Genomic DNA, 21,318 nt, shown 5'->3' with positions numbered 1-21,318 from the left:
ATCACTGGAAAGCTTAGGAAGACTTCACAGGGCTGATGCTCCTTTACAACCTGCTACGCTTCGGATTTAGGGTGGCCTAGCTTTGGGTGACCTTCCACGGGTCCATCAGGTAGGCAGGCGTGTTGCTGCTGGTACCCTCCAAGCCCCCAGTCTCCCCCATAAGCTGTTCTGTAAAGCAGCATTTTGGGCCACCTGCTTCTCATCCTTCTCAGACTCCATCACGCTTAATGGTACTCTTGTCGTGTACCATTTGGGACAGGAGGCTTGGGAATTATTTTTCCCCTATGCCTGTCTGGCATCTACTCTCTGCAAACTGCGTGAAGTCACAGGTAGAAAAAGCCAAAACAAAAAGCCAACAAACCTGATCATGAGTTTAAGGGAACATCGACGTCTGTTGCTTCCACACGGTGTTGCATCACGCCTGATGCCCACACCCTAACTCAAACCGTGCCAGCTCTGCCATAAAGGTTTCCTGTGGGAAGAAATCAAGACTTGAGAAAACATCACTTCTTGGAGCAAGAAACGCTCCTTTGAACACAGGTCACTGCTAGATGTGAGGTTTTGGTGCTCGGGACTCGTCCTGTGTGCCAGGACCCCGGCAGAGCCCCCCACTAAGTGCTTCCCGTCTGCTCCCAGCGTGACGGTGACATTCCCACACAGCCCTGCCAGCCCGATCAGCAACACGGCACTTTGGTGTGGGCTGAACGCTGAGCTCTCGTCTGCGCCGGGAGGACATCAAAGTGACCACAGGGTTCTTGGCAGCCCTGGTTAGCAGCTGGTCAGTGAGAAGCTGCTCTTCTCGTCACTTCTTGAAGCCAGGTGTGTTGAGAGGAGAGCTGGTGGAGGACCGGCTTCGGCACCTGTCCCCCTCCCTGCCTCTCCAGCAGAGCCACGTGACGAGGAGCTAGATCCAACGGGGTCATGTTCATAGACCTCAGTGGCTGGAAACCACAGGAAAACAGAGCCCGATCTGCTTCGAAAGTAAATGCAAAACTAGAAAACGCTGTAGAGGAAGCCAGGCTGGTGTTAAATCACCACAGCGGGTATCTGCCTTATGATCTTGTCTGCAACAGTGTTAACGATAAAATCCAGGTCTCTGCTTTCCTATCAAAGAGAAGAAAGCTGGGAGGCTACTCAGCATTACAACCCAAGCGGGGAAGAGGGTCTGGGACCCTTCTGCTGTGCCGGGTGGGCTGGTGGGGGGAAAGCTGTATCCACTAGAAATACAGATTTTACATGGGTGAGTTAAAACAGTACGAAGGTTTTATATAAAAAAAAGATGTCTGGTGTCAAACTCAATATAGTTGGAAGGTGAGGCTCACTTCAGTCCTGGGAAAGAAGATCCATGGTGGGTTTTTCTGCAGCTTAAACAGATCATTTCACAAGTTAATCGAGGTCCACTGTCAAGCCCTTGATTACTACACGGTGGACGGCACGAGCCTGACGACACCGGGGTTTTTTGGCTTTGATGTGCTGCCGCGTCAGTCCAGGCTCTGCCTCCGTCTCTGACGCATCCTCTCCGCTTCGGGGCTGGCAGCAGAGCAAGCGGCCCTGGTGCCCGTGTCGATAACAGGCTGGACCTGGCAGAGAGGGGAGAGAAGAACAGCAGCTTGAACGCCAGCTCAGCTGTTAACAAATTGCCTCCAGCGGCATTCACCCTGCAAAATACTCCGGCTGCAAGCTCATGCGAGCTTAGCGGGAGAGGAGGGTGCGACTTGTGCTAGCTTGAATCGATCCAGCTCCTCGCAGGAGGACCAGAAGCATGCGCTAGGCAGCTCCAGCACAGCAAACTCCCTTTTTCCTGGGCTTTGCTTGTATAGTTTGATTATCAGGGCTAATAATTCCCGCTCCAGACTTGTAGAGGGGCCACAAACGGGGCCCTTCAGACCACCCGAAGGGAAAGGAGGAGTCACTACCACGGGGATGCTAGCGCCCAGCTCTCCGAAGAGGTGGTGTTTCAGCAATGTTGTGCAGAATTTCTGCCAAACACCGACAGCGTGCAGCATGCCACGGGATCAGGGGCTGGTTCATAGACAATGCAAAAAGAGCACCCATTAATTCGACTTGCTTTGCAAAAAGTTTTATTTTTAGTGCTTGTGAGTGGTGCCAGATTGGCAGCATTATAAATAGAAGGCTTCTATTTATCCTACAGTCTAGGTACCGCAGTGCTAAGTCAGTTTTACGACCTCAATAAATCCAGATTAGGTGCTCTCAAGGATGTGTCACCATAGAAATAACATTTCCTCTTTGCATTCGTATGCGCGGCTAGGGGGATGGATTATGCCAAGGGGGGATGCTGCCCTCATAAGCCAGCCTGATGCTTTCTGATCTGTCTTGATGCGATACAGGCTGACATTCAAACAAGATTGTGGATGCTGGTTTCAGATCTCTGAGTCCTATCTAAAAGGTGATTACATACCTTGCATTTTGGGGTGAAAAGCCTATGGCAACACTGGCAGATGGGGGTCCGCCTGGATGTCCAAGACAGGCAACATCAACTCTGTCCCTGAATGATGGCCAGATGTTGCTCTGTGCAGGGTTCAGCCGGCTGATGAAATTGCGGTGTCCTTGCCCACGTCAGCCGCACCCACAGTGACAAAACAGCAGGGCTAGGAGTGAGAATAGCCTGCTGCTCTGCAAAGGTGGGAAAAAAGGAAGACAGCAGGAGAGAGAGTCCTATTTGCTAGAATAACTTACAGCTTATTGCTGAGATGTGGCTTTTCTACCAAGCTGACTATCAATAACTATTAAAATACCAAAATAATTCTTCCCCTCTTAAAAAAAAAAAAAATAAAAAAGGGAAAGTAAGCCCCCTCCAATTCCCTTCCATTTCTTTTTTCCTTTCACCGACTGATGCTGCTTCATTAAATCTGTGGCATTATGTCAATTCCCAGCATGACAAGCATTTTCTAGCGGTCACACACCTCGCTCTTTGAACAGGCTGTGCTGCTCCCGGAGCCAGGGGATGCTGAACAGCTCAGCAGTAGGTAAATGCACCTCCCGCAAAGACTGGCATTTCAGGATGCCTGCTCCAAAAAGCACCACCTAATTCCTTACGCGTTCATTTGAGCCTGTGCCCTGTGCAAAAAACCACCCATGCTGCATGCCTGAAGACTGAGCTGCAGTGTCTCTGGAGGCAGAACCCATGGGATATTCACCAGGAAAACATCCACCAGGACTCCTTAATAAAACCCAGGACATCGGATCCTTCTGCGCTGCTGTGCGATGGGACACCAGAGTGGCCTGGAACAAGGGACTCTACAAAGGAGACTCTAAAGCCTCATGGCCACATGGCATGGCTGTGGAAGCTGGAGGGGTTTCCTTGCCTGGTTGCACAAACCTCCATTACAGTTTTCCCTGCTTTTCTCCTACAACTGAAAGCCATCTGCCGCGTGAGTTGGTAGAGGCAGCCTCTGCCGCCGGGAGCACGCGGCTCTGTGGCACGGCATCCCGCCTGCTTCCTTGTGGTGCTGCAAGGAGGGAGAGAGCCCGACCAGCTGCGCCACGCCGGTACCCACACTAGCAGCGTAACAAGCTGGCTTCTGCTCCTGAACCCTTTGAGGATCACAAAAGATGCCTCTCCCTTTCCCTTGATCCCTTTGCCAAAGATTTCCCATCGCGCCGTGGACGCCCGCTGTCTGCTCTGCAGTGGTCTTCCTCTAGGCTCTCCTCTGCTGCCCACCGCCAGCAACCAGGGAAGGGCAAGGGGGAAAGCATCGGTAGCCTCCAGTTACCCTGAAATTACCCAGTTCCCTACTTGGGAACTGGTCTGTCAGGCTGCTTTGGTCTCTGCAGTCTCCACTGGGAGCCCAAAGAGCAAATACACTAGGAAACCGAGCGTATCAAAGAGCATATGAATTACAGCAGCTGTAGGTTTCTGATCCTTTCGCTCTCTGTGAGATTTTTTTATAGTTTCAAAAGCTGGAAGCCTGCATGAGTACAAGCTGCTTGGCTCAGATGCAACATTTTCTCTGGTCAGCTGCTTGGCACGAGGAGCTAGGGTGCTGTTTTTGGGAGGCACTGCGCTGCCTGCCTGCCCCAGCCCTGCAGCAAACGTCTGCCCCAGCTGCTGACGAGAGCTTGCTTTTCCTCCTCACTTGACCTAAAAGGGGAGTCTGGAGGTCAGGCAAGTAAAAGGGGGTGCTTCAAGCTTACCAGAGCCCACCAAAAGTATGAAAAGATGATTGTGGAGAGGAATAATCCTTACCCATTTGCTCAGATAGCCTTAATGTCTGGGTCTGGAAGGGCTGGTGGAGAAGACTGGACGTTTGGCTGGTCTTGTACTGGCCTTTGTGTGCACGGGAATGGAAGCAAAATGCAAAATGAGACAGGGTGTGAGGAGAAGGAAATAAAAAAAAAAAAAAAAAGAAATAAAAAGTACTTGTGCACAGCAAGATGAGGAAAAAATAAACCAAGCCTTGGTGGGAGTGTATGTTATTTGCTAGACATTGCTGTCTGATTTTAGAGTCACAAGCCTGAGCACTAAAACCACCACGGAGTCATCACGGAGTTGCAAACCCAGCCGGCGCTGCTAAATGAGGATTTCGGCGAACTTCCCAATATTCACGAGTGGCACAGCGTAACTCACGTGCCAGGCTGGGATGAGAATTCGTCACGATTGCTGTAAGGCACGTAGGCGCTGGAGCTCCCTGGCGGATGACGATCCCATTTCACGGCAGCTCTTGAGGTTTCAAAATGTGTTCCCTCTGCCTGAAATGAAAGCAGCATCATTCAGATGTTTTCAAAAACTGGAATTTTGTTGAAACGTCTATTTTGGGATTAAAATCCAAAGCCTTTTCAGGACAGAGGGGATATTGTACTGCAGAAGGCACTGGTTGGGAGGATGAGACACCCTGGCTCTCATCTCCGCTCCCCCGGAGGCACGGGCGTAGTTTGCTACCCCAGTAAGTGCGAACACACCAAGCTCAGCAAGAACACCCCTGTGGCTACAGTGCCACCGAGCCAGAGAGACAAACCACGGGGTTTGACATGTAGCTCCTCCATGCTTCTAACTTGGAAAGGGAAGAAGTGGAATAAAGAGTTGAACTCACCCAAATAAAGCTATTAAGGATTTGGCAGGAGTATCGGGAGTCCTGTGGCTTGCTAGCACCCCCATCTGGTCTGTCATCACTGGCTCCCCTTCCAACCCAAAGCCAACTCCCAGGGACACGCTGGCTCCTGCCAAGACAACAGCTTGTGCCTTGAATGTCCCAGCTCTGGCCTCCTCTGCCTGCAGACAGCTCTCCTCCTGTTTGCTCCTGACGTGAAGAGCCTCTCGCCAGAGGATGTGGAGGTGAGTCTTTTGTTCATTTTCCATGAACGCTGCCTGAGTTGAAGTGACTTGTGCCTGCAGCAGACTTCTAGACAGCTCCTGTTGGCAGGTAGCAAACCTCCCACTCTGGGAGGTCTGGACCATGTTTTGCCCATCCAAGGACAAGCAACAAGCAAGGCGCTCAGCAGCAGTGCCTGTCCCTCGGGTTCCTGCTACCCCCTGCACAGAGCAGAGCTCCCAGACTCACACCGGGGTGCTACAGAGGAGGAGCAAATAGGCTGGAAACCTGACAGCTAGCTGATCGTGCTGGCTTCACTTGGATCTCTTCATAAGCTGCCAGCTCAGCTAAACAGAAGGCTGTTTTCCCATTTATTTAATAATTAAAGTGAAAGGCATCTTCTAGGAAGCCTGTTTTTCTCGTTTACCAAATGAGGTTACAATATTCAGCTGTTTGCCTAAAGATTTAGACCATGCTGCTCACCACAGTATCAGAGCCTAGATGGAGTTGGGAGTGGATGCAAGGTCTTGGTGAAGGAAATGAGGCACATATTCGCCATCTATGCGTGATGTTAAAACAAGCTGCACATAGGAAGGCAGCCGTTTCCCTTCTGCTGAGCCCAGCAGTGCATGGCATGAAGCCTCCGTGATCCTGCATTCAGCCCAGGACTCCATTCCCGGGTTAATACCCTCAGGAGGGAGTTGGGGCTCCCTGCTCCACTGGTCCTTCATCGCCAGGGCTGAGCACCAGCAATCTGGAGGAACGAAGCACACAATCCCTGGCAGCACAGGCCATGGCTCCTGCTGGGAAACCTCTTAATGCTTTTGTTTTCATTGCAGAGAGAAACTTAAGGGAAAAGTGCTCATGTGCCTTTTTCAAATTAGAAGCAAGGAAAGGGACTGGGAATGCTGTGGTTTTGAAGATTCAGCCTCCCATATGATTTCTGGGCGTGTAGTGCTGGCAGTGCCGGGTGGGCTCCTGTTAAACGTGGCACTTGCTGCGCCCCGCATGAAGACGTGCGCTGCACTTACCCCACAGCATGCTCCAGAGACAGTCACGGTTCCGGATTAAACAGTTTCATTACAGAATGCTGCATGGTTAAGGCCGAAATATTTCACGCGTGGTGGTGAGGTTTGATGGACTTCTGCCAAGGCAGGGAAAGACATCCTGCAGGGTCTCTAGCAACGCTGTGCAATCGGCAGCCGAGGACCTTCCTGCTCGTCAGAGACTTTGCTTATGTCAGAGACAGCCCCGAACCCGAGTTTCAGAGCAGCATTACTTCCTACCATCTGGAAAACGCTATTTTTCAGCTCTTCTCTGCTGTAACTCATTTCGAGGCTAGCTGTCCCATTGCGGTGGCCACAAACCAGCTGCAAAACGACTCCCTCCTACTCCAAGTTGTCATCTTCTGAGCAAAACCCATCAAGCAAATTATACTATCAGCTAGCACAAAAGGAAGACCTGCGCTAGCACCAGCTCCTCAGCCAGGGTAAGTCAGCAGAGTTAAATCGATACGAAACCGTTTAATCCATTTATTGCATTCTTCAGTGGAAAGACACCCCTTCTCCAGACCTGTGTTTCCTGCACTACAGCCATGCACTAGCATGGGCAGAAATGCTTACAGCTTGGAAGAGCCCCTCGTTCCGCCGAGCCTGGGGAACACCTTGGTTGTGCTCCCAGGACTGTCCGCCCCGATGCTGAGGCAAATCCTCCGAGCCCTAAGACACAACGTGACAACAGCGAGTTTCGAGCAGAAGGAACACAGGATCCATCTTTGCTTTCTGGTTTCTAATACTTGAAGGTGGGCTCAAGTCACACACCACAGTCATATCTCAAGCTGACCATGGGTTATTTTCTTCTGCCTAACTTTGTGCTCTGTCTCCGGCCGCATCCGGAGTCTGAGACAGGAGAGATGGTCTCAGCACCGTGCAGCAGCCGGGGACCCACCCCGGGCGTTCAGGGGTACGGCATGGCAGCGGGTGGATGCACTGCTCAGGCATCCCCCTGCCCTCCGAATGGCAAAGCTGGGGCTTCAGCGGGGCCAGGCTTGCAAGAAAGTGCTGACTTTGGCCTCCCAACTCCGTCCTTTGGCAGGTCTCCGTCAAGAGCAGCAGTTTAGCGTAACTAAATTGAAGCAACCCTGAGAGCGTGCAGTTTATGTATTTCTAGATCATTAAGCCTTCTCCTAGCGACAGTGTTTAAAAGGCACGATGACGTTTTATCCCTCCCCCCCCCCCTTGCTGTTTGGCTCTTGAAAATTAAAAGATAAGCTTTGTAAATCTCACGGAGAAGAGGAACTGTCACTTTAGCTTTAGAAGAAAAGCCAGCAAAGAAACAAAATTCTTCTTTTGGCAGAGGGGAAAAAATCCATTATTAAAGGCTTAGAGACAAAGGCTCTCAACACAATTAAAGGCAAACCTAAGCCTTTGAAAGCAGGGGGCATGACATTGGAATACACACAAGAGGTAGAGATGAAAGCCTCCATTGTAGTACTGTTGAAAAAGTAAAAAAAAAAAAAAAAGAAGAGTTTCAATGGATGCATTTGCCTAAACCAAACTAGATGAGAAGCTTTCCAGAGAAGGGCTGGAGTCTTCCCATGTGTTTGCACAATGCCAGGAGCCGCTGGGCTCAGTCTTAATTAGGATCCCAGGGCATTACTAGAATAACTTGGGGAGAGAGGGTCACAACATTCATTAATCAGAAAAAAAACATGGCTCCAATATTTTCTGTGGGAAATTTTCCACCTGGGAAACCTAATCTTTCTTTCCAGCTTGTTGAGCTGAAGCAAAAACTGTTTTGATTTGGCCTTGTCAAGGCACTTGTTTCGCAGGAGAGCTTGCTGGGGACGCGGCGCTGCACTCCGGGCACGCAGGTGGCTTTCAGCCCAGCAGTGGTCTGAAGATGTGGCCACCTCCAGAAAGCAGAGTAGTCCTGGCTTTCACAGCCCCTAAACTAAGAGCACCAGATCCAAGGAAAACCCATGTCCGGGATGTCAGAAACACACCGTTGTTGGAGTGCTTTGCTCCTAGCAGGTAGTAAAAGCTGCCCCTTGCTCTCAAACCTCCAACCAGCAGCACCATGAACCAAACACTCCCACCCAGTGTGCAAACGTTAAAGACCCCTCACTGCCATTCATGAAAGTCTGTGCTGATAAGGCAGGCCACCACCATTCAGTAAAATCACGGTTTTGCCATCCACCCTCTGCTGCAACTGCCCAAAGCCAGGTCCAGCTTGACCCTAGATAGCTGCATCACGCTGGGAAGATGATGACTTCTGCTATCTTAAGATCTGTCTCTTCTCTAAGAGGCTCAGAATTCTTTATAAGAGGCCAGCTCCCTCTTCTCTGTGGATCAGCATGGGCTATAACAGCTCACATGGCTCTGGAGGGGGTTGCTCCTACACGAGTAGCGGTCATTTTCCCCCACCCGGTGTGTCAACATGGGCAGTCTACATTTTTATTAATGCTGCTTTTAATCTAGGGCTCTGCAGTAAGGGTAAGAAATACTTTATACCAAAATTCAGCATCATTATTGTGAGGTTAGAGATGGAGACAATACGGTAAGGGTGGTGTCCAAGGTCACTCAGAGAGCTGCCGATAGGAGCTGAGCATGCAGAACATTTCACAGTTTGTTTCCTTTGCTCACCCAGGGGCTGCGCTGGCATCTTTTCCCCTCATGGGAAGGAAGGTCTACCATTACAGCTAGCTGGCGGTTTAATCCTGTTTTAATTCTCCTCTCCAGGGATGCTCCTATGATAGGTGATCCTGTTTTGGGATGACTGGGTTGCTTCTGCACAGGACAGAAAGACAAGAGAAGGCAGGAGCTATACCAGGCATGCTTACCTCCTGCCCGTAGCCAGAGGACACCCCTTGTGACGGTGGTGAGACCTTGGGGAGCTGCAAGGAGCTGTTCCAGAGGCTGCCACCTTTCCAAGCCCAAGCTGGGGGGGGTCAGTCCTTCCACTCAGTCTGCCATCCGCTGTGAAAACCCCTGAGGGTTTACCCGTTAATATCAACTCATAGCGCAATCTGCCATGAAACCAGTTATCTGTTTGCAAGGAAAAAGGCAACTCATTCCACTTAGGGCATCAAGCAGCTTTCTGCCGATATTGGCTGCATTTGTCAGATACGAACCAGGTGACTAAGAGCTGAAGGATCATATCGCTACTTGTCCCCCTCACCTAGATTCCTTGCTCATCTTTGTCTATGGTAAACTGGAGCCCTCTTTTTTTAAGGAACCTTGTCTATCATGAACAACCACACAATTAATCTAGGCATCCTCTGCTATCCAGCCACTGATATAAAAGCAGATAAGAGAACAGACTAATTCACTGTCCTCCACTCTGAAAATAAAAGCAGGGTCCGTGGACGGTTTTAGATTCTTTTTTTATATGTTTTCCATTGGTTGGTTTTGTCACCAAGGAGACTGAATTCCTACACTCGCTGTTTTAGACATTCGCCAGAACATAAATCCACGCTCCTGTGCCAATGGCCATCACGGCGTAATTACATAAGCTACGTGTTGTGCTTGTGAGCTATAGCTTTGTTCACTCACGCATGATCTGCTGGGTGGTTATGTCCACCCATAAGGGGAAAACAATGTCCTCCAGGTCTGCTCTAAGCCCGAGTCTCTCCTAGCATCGTGGCTAAGAGTTGCCTTGAATCTGAAGTTTCTCGCAGCGTCTTCTTCGTACCCGCGTAGAAAGTCCTGCATAAGACACACCAGCGCATTACAGAAAGGAAAATAAATTCTAGTGTGCTTCTGCAACAGCAGCTGAGGCACAAATTCAGAAAGCATCAGCGTAACCAGGCCACTTGGGTTCCTGTCCTTGATGAGCGGCAATGGGCTCTCTGTACGCACTAATCCTGCTCTCCCCCTGATTCCCCCCCCCCCCCCCACCGCTCCTAAGAGTCGGATCAGTTTTCAAAGCACTAAACAGCAGCACCATTTGATGGTGTTAATGGGAATTCTGTGCCCGGGACACCTTTCAGAGTGCGCATTTACCGAGTTTATACCGAGTCCCCCAGGACACAGACTGTCTCATGTTGTTTGCGCGATGCTTGTCACGCTGGCCTCCATCTCCGTAGCAATCCACAGAAGCAAATACCGGACTGGAAAAATGTGAGGCAGAACTTCTGCTCACCTCAGCAGGACAACGATATGGACCAGGCAAGACAACGTCCACTGCGGGCTGTTCAACTGGGCTAGGGCGATGCAGTAGATAACTGGGGTCAATGGCCATGGGTCAAAGATGTCATCAGGGCTTTCACAGCTGTGACATCTCCATGCAAGGCAAACCCATGTCAGGTCACTTATATAATGGTTACCTAATGGTGCGTCCTCCTGTATCTGCATCAGAGGGAACTGATACGCGGAAGAGTCGGCTCCGATAACACGTTATGGAAGACGTGTCAGGAGAAATTTGCAATCCTGAATGCTGAAGGCTTCAGAGGTGAACACGCTGCCTCTCTGAGCCTCTGCAAACTGGCCCAGAGGAGCGTCCGCAAGAAAGCCAGGCAGCGAGATGTTGTGCCGTTCACCAGACAGACCACCCCCCCAACACGCCCCTCCGTGTCTCTAGATCTGACCCGCTAACCTTTCAAAATACAGTCTAAACACATCTGGTCTTCAGGGCTGATTTTTTTACATCAGCCCCCATGCTGTCCTTTTCTGGACTCAGCAACAAAACTGTTTTTCGAAGCAACAGCTGTTTTACATGATCTTATTTTCAAGCCAGCTCCTTAACAGATACTCCCTTCCCCTCCTCCCCCCCAATTTTAGTAGTGTAAGTGCTCCATCTGGTCCCCCTGTGCTTGGAGGAATGCCAGTACCTCCTAGGGAAAAAAGCTCTCTGCAGTTTGGGATTGTTGGGATAACGTGAGCAGGCAACAGCAGCATCTGCATTCATTTCCAGATCCGATTCTGGACTGTCCCAGGAGGTTTCAAGCAGCTCTGAGGTTGAGCTTTTTCTACTGCCCAGTGAAGGTGGTCTCCATGGTCATGCAACACGGATGAGACAAGTGCATGTTGCGTCCAAGAACCTCCATTTTCCCCATGGACCAGTCTGAGGTACAGGGGGCTGATATCTACAGCAAAGATACAAGCTAGGTAGGTGACAGCATATGGAAAAACCATTCTGCTGGGGTTTTAACCTGTTTGCTGACTTGAGGCATTCCTTTCCTTCTGCTCTTCTCCCGAAAAATGAAATATAGAAACTTCTAAAGATGCTGACAAAGGTAGGGGGAAGTCCTGCAATACTTCTCTGTAATCCATCTGGTGTTTCTGTTCCTAGATCATGCAGTACGCGAGCAGAAATCCTCTTTCCGTCGCGATATGTGCTGTTCGCTCTGCGCTCTGGATGTGACTGTTTCTTGCCTGTTGAACGGAGGAGACGCGCTGCACCAGCTCTGGTTTCCTGCTCCATCCTGGTCCTGAGCCCTGTCAAATGCAGCAGCATCACTTTTTTGGGGGAGTGAGGACAGGGGACACATAGCTTGTCATTTCTGGCTAAACATTTTCTGGTCCTGAGGGCTTTCTCAGATCTCGCAGCCTTGCTAGGGGGAATCAACAAGAGTTAGAAGCCTAAATTTCAGAGTTGTCAGACCAGACAAGCATCCTGGAAAACATCAGGAAGCCTGGTCCAGGATGAAGTAAAGGCTCTCGGGCACTTCGCATTGTTGCTGGTACATTTGAGGAAAAGTTCCTTTGTTTTAAGGACAATAGCTTGCTTGCCTCCAGGGATCCTAGCGTGGGCTCCTTTCTTGCCTGCGTTACAGCCCAGGAACGAAAAACAAAGGACAAATTGAGGAAAGCAAGGACAAGCAACCCCAGGAAAGGGTGGGTTTGTGCTCCCCTGAACACGGGCTTTGTTAGGGTAACAAGGGAGGTGTGAGGTCCTGGCAAAGGGGCTTTTCCCTGTCGATATCAGCCGCCTCTTCCCCTAACCCACACAGGTCCAGCCCGCCAGGCAGCAAACCCATCGCAGAGAGACCTATAGCCCCCTGTACTGCCTCGGCACCCTACGGTGGGGATGGGTTTGCTTGTTCACAGGCTATAGGTTGATGAGACTCATATGGGACAGGGCTGCAAAATACGCAGAGCTCAGGACAGTCCCAGGGAGCTGCAGCCCTGAAAGCAGGCGTGAGCAAGCTCAGCTTGCCTCTCCTCTGCACGCTGCTGCTCCTGCGAGAGGCTGTCTTCGTCCAGCTCCTGTCCTTAGCTGCCTAATCAGAGGAGACAGCAAAGAAACTCACGCTGACAGGCGTCCTCCTGAGAGCGTGGCTGTGCCTGCAAGGGAAGCGTCTCCGCAGCGGGCGATGCAGCGGCTGAGGACTTCTGAGCTCGGGGAAGGCAGGTGCTGCCCAGGCAGGTGAGGAGGCAGCTGGCTTATGCCTGTGTGTCCTGGTTTCAGCTGGGATAGAGTTAAATTTCCTCCTAGTGCTGTGTTTTGGATTTAGGATGAGAAGAATGTTGATAACACACTGATGTTTTAATTGTTGCTAAGTACCCTGCTAGTCAAGGACATTCAGCTTCCATGCTCTGCCAAGTGCACAAGAGGATGAGAGGGAGCGTAGCTGGGACAGCTGGCCCAGCTGGCCAACAGGGTATTCCATACCATGTGATGTCATGCTTAGTATATGAATGGTAGGCGTTCCCAGAAGTAGCGATCGCTACTTGGTTATCGGTCAGCACGGGTGGTGAGCAACTGCACTCTGCATCACTCATTTTGCATATTCTATTATTATTTTCCCTTCCTTTTCTGTTCTATTAAACTGTCTTTATCTCAACCCACAAGAGGTTTTTTCCCCACTCTTACCCTTCCAATTCTCTCCCCGTCCCACTTGGGCGGGGGGGGAGTGAGTGAGCGGCTGTGCGGTGTTTGGCTGGCTGCCGGGTTAAACCACAACACCATGCCACGCTGCCTTGCCAGGGATGACCTCCTGCAGCAGGCAAGTGATTTCGTCGTTGACATTAGCTCAGTCCAGAAAGGTCTCAGGTTCATTCAAAAACAGAAGGGAACCTAGGTACTTCCTAAGACCAGCATAGCTGGAAAAGGATTATCTTGTGCTTAGAAACACACAGTGAAGCAAGTTACTCTTTTCTTTAAAAGCAATATCCCCCCCAACTCTGCCCCACTCTGCACGCACACACATTTTTAGGTCCGGTTTAAAGGGATTCTGTATGAAGTGCACAAATCATGGTCATCAGCAGGGCCTCAGCTCCCCTGTGCCTCCCCACCCCGGCACTGGGGCTCAGTTCAGGGATTCAGAGAGCTCCAGCCAGGTCTTTAATCCACTCACAAATTAGCCTTTAAGTAAATTCACCTGCCTTTGCTCTTCCAGGCTCTGGACAGACATGGAGCCAGGCTGCAGAAGGCAGTTCAAAATCTGTCACCTCTTAGGAAAGATTAATAGCCCAGAAAAAGCCTTTTCTCAGAGATATGCAGTCTGGTTTTGTAGAGCAAGGGGGAGAAATCCTGATACAGAGTCAACAGTCAAGAAGTCGTGGCTTGGGAGGGACTTAGCAGGCTCCTCGCTTCCTCAGGAACAGGATTTACTTGAATTTTCAGGAGCTGGACAACAAAACTGCTGAACTTTTTCTGAAAAACAATTCATTGAGATTTTTGGCTTGCTGCCTGAACTAAGCTGTATAGTAAATACAGCCTGGCTGCAGGGGAGGTTTTAGTGCAGGGACTTCAGAGAGGGATTTCAGATCTGCAATGGGTCTTGTTACAGGGGGCAGATGAAAGCAAACTCACTAGTTAGAGAAACAAACCTCCTGATGCAATAAAACAGTGGAGATAATCTATCCCTTTTTAAAGCATCTCGGGAAACAGGAACAGAGGAGCTTAGACAGCCGGAGTATAAATAGTTGGATGAAACACGACAGAGAAAGATGAATGGTTATATTTACAAAATCTGGTTGCATAGTGAGAAGATCCATGGTTCCAGATGCTAAATTCACACTCTGATCTTGATGGCCAGCCCCACAGCCTGCCGAAAGGAACAAAGAGCTAATATTCCCTTCTGCAAGCCTTGGATCAGAGATTAAGTTAACAGCCCTCTGCACCACTGATAATTGTTCATGGGGATTCAATGAAAATTAAGTCGATGCTAGGAAGCTTTAGTTATGTTGTCTTTCTCCAAAAGAGAGAAAGCATCTGCCTAGCTTGGGACTCCCACGTCCTTCATTGCCGCCAGTCTAGTTTAGCTGAGTTCAAGACACAAGTTATACTTGGTCAGCCATGCCATAACCTGAAGCCCTGCTTCACTCTGCAAGTGTGCTCCCTCCCACCCAGCATATATGTTAAATCCATCAGGACAGAGCTATTTTCCCAGTGCCAACACTTTTGCCCCTAGTTCACATGCACAGTGCTCTACTCAAGCTCCAACCAGTCTCCACGGCTAAGCAACAACAGAGTCACAGAAGCTGTTCCACTCCACCTAATTCCCTAATAACCACTCCAAGCAGTCATTTCTGAAGACATTTGGCTTGAACTATTGTATTTCTTCAATATCCGTATCCCTGCATTACCTGTTGGGGTTTTTTTAATTGTCTCAGACATCTCCGCTGACGGAGAGCTTTTGGAGAGGCCGGTGTGTCTCCAGCAGACTCATCTTTTTCCTGGGTACCCTCACCCAAGTGAGCTATTGTTTTACCGAGACAATGGATTTACCATGGACCCAGGTGTATCAGGGTACTGGCTGGCTCTCAAGAGCAGATCGCGCTGCCCCTGTGCAGACAGCACTGGCTCGAGATGCTGGAAGCAACTCAGCTGCTTCCCCTTTTATGCCTCAGAAGCTACCTAAAACCACTCTTCTCTCCTGTCAAACTCTCTTCTTTCCTCCCTCTGCCCTTCTCATCGGGTATCTGGCATGCCTCATCCTTCTCTCACCAAGATCCCTCATTTATCCAGCCCCAGTCACTTTGATCTGTCCTTTGTGGTCTCCCTGGAAGGTATTCATTTACCCAGACGCTCCCTCCTTGCCCTACCTTCGTGGGGGGAATTGCTCCTTCTCTTCCTCCACGGGTCAAACCTTGACTCTCGCCCACGGAGATGCTTCTGCTCAGGTGCACGGGGAGGCCACGAGGGAAGGGGCAGAGCTGAGAGCATCTCCCGCACACACGCAGGAGTGCTGGGGGTTCACAGGCGGATGGCATGCCAGCACCCCCTGCCCCAAGGAGCGGCAATGAGCCCTCTCCGGGCTCCTGTTGGCTCTGCAGCTTCTCTGGACTGTAAATAGTGTTAAAAAAAGAAAGGCATGCGACATATAGGCATATTCCTACACCCATCCCTTGCTTAGGAGGGTTGCATCTGCCTTGCATTCATGGCAGCTCCCTACAGACAGGCTTAGGTCTCGGTCCAGTCTTTGACAATATCAACCCTTAGATTGCTAAGTCATGTGTATCACACAAGTCATTAAACCATGTTCCTATCGCTGACACCTCACCCCAAAGCATACACCTGCAATGCACTTATCCAAAAGGAAATTTAGCCTTCATATGATCCGCAGCCACACAAACCACCTGCAGAAATGCAGCCCCAAATCTTGCACATCGGGACCTGCAAGCAGCAACGTCAACCAGGGCCACCCTGCCGTCTGCTGCTCAGCTGTACAAGGCAGAGCGCTCCTTCCCTTTGAACCACCTCTGAACATTACTTCTGCTCCACATGAGCATGACTCATTGATGGATTAGCCCGGATCTGTCACACAGCAAGGCAATACAGCAGAAAAACAAAAGGCCAATGCAGTTGTGCAGAGACAGACCCCAGCCCGTGGAGCGGGGAAGTAATCTTTTCTCTTTATAGGACCCTGGTAATTGCATCTGGATTGCATTGAGCTTGTGGCAGGCCGTTCCCAGAAAGGCTGACAAACCAGAGCAAGCTCAAAGCTGATTAACAACACACAACGAGGGTCTGGAGGGATTGATTTATGTGGAGGGACTCACAGAGTTCAATAAGGCTTGCTCAGCCAAGTTATGATTAAAGGAGATAACAGTCTGGAAATACCTGCGGGCTAAAAAATGTGATGACCCATCATTGTGGGGCTGCCCAGAGGTTGACCTGAAAGCCTGGAGATAATGAAATATGCCGTGTATCAGGGGGAGCCTGCACCAGGCTCAGCCCTGCTGAGGACCAAACACACATGCAGCAGCAGCACTCATGGGACAGAGCGTGACCCAAGGGGCAAAGCAATACGGCCAAGATGTGGAGGACCTCTTGTATGGTCCCAGAGGGGCTGCATAGCTCCGTGAAGCCATCAGGGAGGGAGGATTGCCTTTCCTGCAGGAGAACAAGGAGCTGGAGAGGAGCAAGGCATCGGCTGTTGTGCAGCTCCAGGACAGACCATGAGTTTGGGATTCTCCTGGCTTTTCATCCTCGTGTGGTGTCCCCTTGAGCAGCCAGCTGGCCGGCTGCAGATCAGTGCTGCCTGCTCCAAGCCATTAACATCAGCAAGGCTTGAGAGAGCCCAACAGCTAACACTGTGCAGGGCTCCCTCTCCCCAGCAACCGATTCAATTTGCAGAGTGATTCAGCAACGTATTGATTTAACTATCTGCAGACAAATGACCTCTTCTCTGGGCCACACTTTTTAGTGGAGGGCTTCGGTCTTCTGCATTAATATTTTAATAGATTTACTGCGTAGTCACTTCACCTCAGGAGAGGGAGGGAGATGAGGGCAGGGATGGGGAGAGGCAGTAAGGGGCCTGGAGCGGAGCACAGGCTGGGAGGTTTGGGTTTTCTACAAGCAGGCAATGAAATGAAGGTTTTTCAATATAAAGAGGCACCATTTCCTACTGGTCTTCAATTCACGTTAGCTTAGCACTGCCTCAAGAGCAACCCACTAGGCTAGACTTCTCAGCCTGCAGCTCAGAGGAGGGTGAGGGACCAAGATGCAATGGTAGCAGACACCAAGCTGGACTGTACAAGGGGAAAAGCCACCGGCATCCTGAGGGTTGGGTGGGGAACACACCTCGCCCAGAGAGCTCACCTGCTCTTGTTCAGCAGCACGAGAACCCCTGGCAGAGGGGTTTTTCCAAAAAGGCATGTTACCCATTTTTTTCCTGTACACATGCAAGCAGCACAGAAACCGTAAGCCAGGACCTAAGCTGTTATCAGTCATCGCAGCCTTGGAGGAATCCACGCTGATTTACACCCCTGAGAGCAGACATCTCTGAACTGGAAATATTTCATCACCACGTGGCTACTGTGACAGTTAAAAATGCAATCTTGCACCACAAGGGATCATCTGTATCCCAAATCCAAACATCCTGTATTATTCTCTGCATCAGAAACCAATTGCTTTTCGCGATGAGCTTTCAGACTCTGTGATATAGCTCTCTCTTGCCTCCTGCCAATCTATAACCAGTACAAGAAGAGGAACGGCTGTGTTCTGCAAGGAGTAACCATCAGTAGGATAACATGCTTATGTGATATGTCAGCCCAAACTCCCAGTTCAGCCCTGCCTTCGTTTCTCTACATAATCCCACATACACCATTATACAGAATTACTCCTCCAAGGAGTCCATTTTCAACATTAAAAAAATGTTTGTTTTTTTCAGACTGTTCCTTCTTGAGCTCCCACATGCCCCCTCTACCCGTAGGATCAAGCAGCCTTCATCTCCTCTGCACAATGGAAGGGATCCCAAGTTGCTTTTCTTTTCCCCCAAAACGTGAATCTGCCACCAAACTCAGATGCAGCTGACAATTTCCAAAGTAATAACCTTAATTTTTCAACCCACTTATAGAGACCAGCTATTGCCACATGCCCTGCAGGCCCGGCCATCAAGTAAATGAGCTTCGATGGAAAAATGAAGCAGGAGCTTCATGACTATAGAGGCTCAAGTCATCTTGAGAGAGGATGAGCTTGCCCCCAGCCCTTTTCTTACACTAAACTAAATGTAGTTCCTTGCATCCAGGACAAAATTATGCCATCCAGCCCCACTGCAAAGAACGCTACTTGGAAGGTCCCAACCCAGTGGCCACTGAAATATTGGCATCATCTCAAAACTGTGTGAGTCATTCCAGCTCTCCATTCAAAGCCAGCCTGTGCATCAACACAACTCACTCTGCTCAAGAACAAGGCAGCGGGCATGGAGGAATCCCATCTCTATCCCACTCTCCTAAGCAAACCTCAAAGTTTTTAGGAAAGCTTTAATAAAAAAGAAAAGAAAAAAAAATACCACAAACCAAAAACACCCTGACATGAGAACCAGAAATAACACCTATCACTCCTTGGAGCAACACAGACAGGTTTGAGTGTCAGCATTTTCATCCTTTATTCCAGCCTGGTGATGAAGAAGAACCTATCCCACCCCACCAAGTGCAGGTGAAACACACTTTCACCAAACAATTGTCCTGGATACACAACACCAGGAAAGCTACATTTGCTCACATATTTCCAGGAAACGAGTCAATCACCATAGGAGAAACGCTGTATTGAAAAAGGGAATGGGAGTTTAAGAGGATTCTTTTAAAGTCAACCAACAGAGCCGGCTGAGATGCAGAAGCTACTGGATTTGCCCTTAGGCTTTAGTGAATGAGTCATTTTCTTTTTCTTTCTTAGTATAAATGTCATTCTTTAGTAACTTCACCTTTTAATGTAGTTTCCCTTTCTCTGCATAGCTGGAAGATGAAGTGGCAGGTACTGTTAAAAGACAGGTTTTTTAATACAGGGAAAGTATTGTCGGTTCTGCAGTCAGGTGCTTATTATGGCATTTTTCTCCTGTGTCAGGGGCTGGCAGCGGAGGGGCACTGAGGGGGGTCTTCTCTGCTAGTTTGGCTGGCTCAGCCAAGAACAGGAGGAATGCGGGAGGACCCTTCGAATCTAGTCTGCAGAGCAGATGACGCCAGCTCTCCATGAAAGTGCTGTCTGTATATAAGCACAAGCTTAGTTCTTGCCCGTGACTTCACATTGTCAAGAAATGAATAACAGAAATACACTTTTTACCCAGAGATCTCAAAGTGAGCCTACACCCTAGAAAAGAAATCAGCCGGGAAATTGAGCTCAGCCACAGCAGCAGCATAACAAGACCAAAATCAGTTAGGAGACCAGTGACTGATCCAGCTCCCAAGACTCAGAAACCACTTGCATTGCTCTCCCCAGGACTGGTAACTCTTAAAACTTCCCTGCTGAGGCTGGAGCAACTTTCACCCAAGGCCTTTTAGGAGATGGGCTGATAGGGAGAATGGCAGGAAGAAAATGCCACTGCACTTTGTCAGATGCAATGGCTTAACACCCCAGCAATTCCCACCAACTTCATCTTGCTGATGTTGGCCTCATAACCCAAGGTCTAGCTAAAAGATCATAGAATCATTAAGGTTGGAAAAGACCTCTAAGATCAACGAGTCCAACCGTCAACCCAATACCACCATGCCCACTAAACCATGTCCCTAAGCGCCTCATCTACACGTCTTTTAAATACCGGGGATGGTGACTCAACCACTGCCCTGGGCAGCCTGTTCCAATGTTTGACCACTCTTTCAGTAAAGAAATTTTTCCTAATGTCCAATCTAAACCTCCCCTGGCGCAACTTGAGGCCTTTTCCTCTCGTCCCATCTAGACATCAAACATGCTTCCTTCCAACCCAGTAACCTAGGAGGCTCTTTCCAACCATAGGGCTCTTTCCAACCAAGCGCAAGGGCTTGAGTGGAGCGTTGCAGCTTTCCTGGGTGTGGGGACACCACACTCGGAGATTACCAGCCAGTACAGACACCAGAAGTGTAGTAAGCACCAGAGAACCATAACCCACACTAGCCCCTGGTGAGACTGTGAGCAAGTTACCTTCACTACAGAGCTATGAAGTCCTAGGTTTTGGGGTTTTTCCCCCTCCTTTCTGGCATGCTCTACTCTTAAAAAAAAAAAAAAAAAAAAAGAGTTGAACATTAAATTCTTGCAGGGGAAATCACATCTATTCCCGAGAGCAAATCTCTCCAAGACACAGCGATGGATACAGAGGTTGCTTACGTGTCAGTGGAGTCCTTGCGACCAGGCAGCCAGTGCCACACTTGGGAAAGGGAAGCACAGCAGCACAAACTATTTGCAGGATGTCACCTCTGCTCACAACCCGTGCTGCTGGAGCCGGGGCACAGCTGTGGACTGTGACAAAAGGTGGGGGCCTGTCACCAAAGAGGACTCTAGAAAGGCAGAGGGAACTGGTCCGTGAGATTTCCTGCCAGCAAGTGTCACTGAAGAGCCCTCAGATCTCCCACACTGCTGCATGTGTACATCCCCAGCGGGGAGGTGGAAGAGAGGGTTTTGAAACAACGAAAAAATAAAATTCCCTTTCCTCTTTGAAGCCTGCACTGCTTGATCTACTGCTTTTGCATTCAAGCTGCCGTCTGAAGCTTTGTCCTGCTGGCTCCCACCATGGCTCCGCAGGAACATGACACAGTGGGACAGAAGTGGACTCTGCCTTCCCTCCCTCATGCATGAGGAGCACGAGCCTCACCCCTTCCCTGGAAGCTTTTTTAGGGAAGCTGTTAAATCAGGCTTCACGCTGGCTCCTGCCCTCTCCACCACGACAAATAGTTTTCTAGCGAGGGTCAAGTGCCAAAGAAAGCCTCCGGGTAGCTCTGCCTGTTGCTGGAGGTGTTAACAGACGTGCAGACCCCAGCTCTGGGTATTTGATAGCACCATTCCTCCCCTCCATGGCCGAGAGACACGTTCGCCTGCACTTTGGCTTCAAGCAGGCTAAATGACACACTAAGCTGATCTGCAAATTATGTGTCTAATCCTGGACAGTTTTTTCCAGCTGACTTTTAATGAGATGCGGTTTCCCCTCCCCGCCAAGCTCCCCTTTAGGTTAACTTTGTTCTCTGCCTGACGGATGGAATCCCCACACAAAACACATCTCAGAAGCTGCTGCTCTGTAGCAGCAAAGGAAAGGCATCCTAGACAAACACGCTTTCCCCTCCACATCCATGGCAGCTGCACGCAGAGCACCACCACAGCAGAGAGAACCGTCCTTGTGCGGCAGGGAGAAAGCTGAACCCTTCCCTGTAGGAACTGCTGGGCATCTAATTGCATGCACACGCTCACCACTAAT

The sequence above is a fragment of the Calonectris borealis genome, chromosome 6 (assembly GCF_964195595.1).
Source record: "Calonectris borealis chromosome 6, bCalBor7.hap1.2, whole genome shotgun sequence".
NCBI lineage: Eukaryota > Metazoa > Chordata > Aves > Procellariiformes > Procellariidae > Calonectris > Calonectris borealis.
Note: the sequence above shows the minus strand (reverse complement) of the source record.